Source organism: Vigna radiata, unplaced genomic scaffold (assembly GCF_000741045.1).
Source record: "Vigna radiata var. radiata cultivar VC1973A unplaced genomic scaffold, Vradiata_ver6 scaffold_230, whole genome shotgun sequence".
Classification (NCBI taxonomy): domain Eukaryota; kingdom Viridiplantae; phylum Streptophyta; class Magnoliopsida; order Fabales; family Fabaceae; genus Vigna; species Vigna radiata.
In genome coordinates, this window is record NW_014543120.1 from 144,923 (window position 1) to 148,917 (window position 3,995).

Genomic DNA, 3,995 nt, shown 5'->3' on the forward strand with positions numbered 1-3,995 from the left:
ATCTATATGCTATGCAATCCTATATACCACGGAGACTTACAAGCAAAAGAAATAAGCAAGAAATTAAAGAAAGCAATAAAGGTGCAAAACTGTAAATGCTAGACGGCCCTAAGTGAAAGTGCAAGTGACACTTAGAGCCCCTTGACACACTTCCACACTAAGAAAACGAATTGGCACTATTACAATGTTCAAAGGTGATCTTGGAATTGCTTCAAAAGCATTTTTCCAAGTCACTTAGTTCAAAAACAAAAATGAACTTTAACTTCAAAGGTTCCGTGAAATGAAGACTCAAACAAACTCAATTCAATGCTTAAAACTAGTGTAAGCTTTAAGCTTCAGCTGCTGCAGTGTGTTGCTCAAAATCAAGGTGTGAGTTGGGCTTTAAATGGCCTAAAATACTGCTGGACAGAGGTAAAAAAAAAAAACTGCTGCAGAACCGTGTGAATGTGAGCTTCTTTAAGCCTTGCTTCTTGCTTCACTTTCAATTCCCTATCCACTTCCTAGAAGGCTACCATGACAGGAGAGGATTTCTGCTGCTGAATGAATCAATAAAAAACTGCACACCAGCTCCAAATAAGTCACCAAAACCACAAACAAATTTAATAAAAGTTCTGTTTCAGAATTCTGCACTGCAAGTGGTTAAACAACAAATTGGAGGCCAAAAAACTTGATGAATTCAAGTGAAACAGCACTAAATAAAAGCTAGCACACAAAAGGAACCTAACAAAGGCACTAGAATAGATGAATAAAGCAAGAAAAATCAAAAACATAGTTCACAAATGCAACCAAACAAACTATTTGATAAATTTCTAAAAGTGTTTGATGAAATGCCCCAAAGAATTTCAGATTTTGAGATTTTGAATTTCAGGGCTTGTAATCTGGATTGCACGGTTCTATAAGCTTTCTAACACTTGATATTACTTTTTTTGATCTTTTGTTTTCATTTTTAAGTATTGAACCAGCTCTTGCTGCAATCCACAATGAAGCTTGCACAGAAAAATACCAAACAGCAGCTGCAACCCGTGACTGCACCAGAAAAATGGGTTGGTTTTGGTGGTTTGATTTCCAATTTCGTGTGTAATTGTTTTAAATTCACAACTAACAATTCAAGCAACTTTGATTGATGATTTTGAATTTTTTTAAACTTTAAAATGAAGTATAATCTGTTGGCAACTCAAAATCATCATTCCACTTCCATTTTTACCCAAATATTGATGGTTTCAAATGCAAATTTGCATATAAATCATGTTTTGACCATATGAACAGTACTAGCAACTTTGAACCATCAATTGAAGATTGTTCAAGCTATAAAACANTATAAATCATGTTTTGACCATATGAACAGTACTAGCAACTTTGAACCATCAATTGAAGATTGTTCAAGCTATAAAACAACAAAGAAGTGGCATATTCTCGAATTTCACTACTGCTGTACCATTTATGCAGTAAAATGCTTCATCAAACCATCCAAATTCAATTTTACAAAGATTCAAAGGCTGGACAACAATGAATTAACTCAAGAAAGTGTAAACATACAGAACTAAGCAAGAATTAAGAAGCTTAGCATGACCAAATTCAAATTACACAATTCAATTAATTTGGTACGGTGAAAAACCAGAGTTCATAACTGAAACAGTGAATTTGTTAAGGATTTTGAGCAACCAAGCTATGCATATTGCATTTCATTGCTTATTCTGGTTTGCTACACCTTAAGACACATTCAACAAACTCAAACAAGTTTGTATAAAGCACCAGAATCAAAAGAAGTTAACTGCAACAGATTTAAATTTTCCAAAACTAGATTTGAATTTCTTGAGCAGAATTGAAACCAAAATTAGTGTCTAGTGCTTTTGCTTCTATCACCAAGGCTAGAACATGTTCTCATTGCCTTATCTGGTTCATTTAAAGTCTTTCCAGCACTTCAATCTCAAGAAAACTCAATTGAAACCAGCAGAACAAAATACTAAATAGAGACAAATTTAAAACTGCAAGTATGGACTGCACAAGACTAGATCATGACTGGAATTGAAAAATAAAGCTNGAAATGACACAAACAATTAAAATTCACCGTTTAAAATGAAGAATACACATGAACACACAATAGAAGCACAAAAACAGTGACTGGAATGAAAATTAAAGTTCAAAACAACAAAGAAAAAACTGAAACAGAGACTGCAGTGGACATAGAAAAAGAACAACACACGTAGGATGAAAATGGAATAGAAAATTAGAGAAGAAACTTATCTATAGATGCGTGGACGTCCTAGGCTCTAGATACCACTTGATGGAGACTTGCTAAGGATTGGAAGCATAGAGATCTAATTCCAAATAGCAAGCATTCCATGATGCAGAGAGGTGCAGCGGAATTGGATGTAGTTGAATGGAATTTGGTGTTTGGTGATGGAAGGTGTGTGTAATTGATCCTCTCAGCTCAGAAGGCCCTCCTATAACGGAAGGAAGCTAGAGGAAAGGGTAGAGAAAGTGCAAAGAAGCATTGACTCAAGAGCATTATGGCTGTGACAGAAATTCTGCAGCATTTCACTACGGCTTAAAAGTGAGTTTTATAAGGATGAAGCCCTCTTATTTATAGGAGAGGAGGAGCTCAATTTCTGTTTACAAATCACTTAGAAAATTCAAAAGAAACCTAAGAGAAGCGCGCCAGTTTGAGCAAGCACGTTCCATGCTTCCAGCCAGCTCATCCATGCACGTGGAGAATGTGATATCGTTCACGCTGAGCGACAGTTGAGTGACGCTGAGCGGTGCTTGACTGTCTTCAACATTTGGCTTCCTCTTCTTGGATGGCTTTGCTCCTAATTCTTGGATCAACTTCTTCAAGTTTTATTTAGGTCCTACAAAACAAAATATATGTATTTTAGTTTAGAGAAGAAGGAGTAGTATAAGTCACCTTCCACAAAAGCAAAATGATAGGTCTTCTTGGCCATGGCTCTAGTAAGAGGTCCAATATAGTTCCTTGATGGTCTTCCATCAGAAAGTGAAAGAAAGCAAGCTTGAATTGAAAGAATTACCACAACATTTGAAATATGTATTTTTGGAAGATGATGGAGGAAAGCCAGTTATTATTAGTAATTCATTATCTCCAACAGAAGAAGAGGAGTTGGTGGAAGTTCTGAAAGCAAATAAAGGTGCTATAGGCTGGTGAAATGCAGATCTTAAGGGTATAAGCCCTCCATATTGTATGCACAGGATTCTTATGGAGAGTGATTATAGACCGGTGGCTCAACCACAGAGAAGATTGAATCCTGTTATGAAGGAAGTCGTGAGAAAGGAAGTGTTGAAGCTACTAGAAGCAGGAATCATTTATCCAATCTCTGATAGCAAATGGGTGAGTCTAGTTCAGGTGGTACCAAGGAAAGGAGGAATGACAGTGATTCATAATGAGAAAAATGAATTAATTCCTACATGAACAGTTACTGGGTGGCGGATGTGTATTGACTACAGAAAGTTAAATACAACTACCAGAAAGGATCACTTTCCTTTTCCTATTATGGACCAGATGCTAGAAAGATTAGCTGAACAAGCATACTATTGCTTCCTTGATGGCTACTCTAGATAGAATCAAATTGTGGTGGATCCTGAAGATCAAGAGAAAAAAAGCTTTTACATGTCCTTTTGGTATATTCGCTTATAGAAAAAATCCATTTGGATTATGTAACTGTTGACAAATTGGCAAGTGTACCAAATCGTACAAGTAATATAAATGGTAAGACCAAGTATCGTTTTCCCAAGAGACTCGAATGGCTTTCTCTTTCGCGTGAATTAAACTAATAAGACTTGAAAATAAAAATTAATAAATTGGATTTGAGAACAAAAATATTAACATGCAAAATAAAGGTGATTCAATTGACAAAAGAAAACAATGGATGAATGGATGTTGTTGGGGGTTTACAATTTCATCTAATCCGCCCTCTCATATTTACTCCTCTTGAATATTAGTTTGATTAATTAATTGTTATGCGACTTTCTTAGCCTCCCCT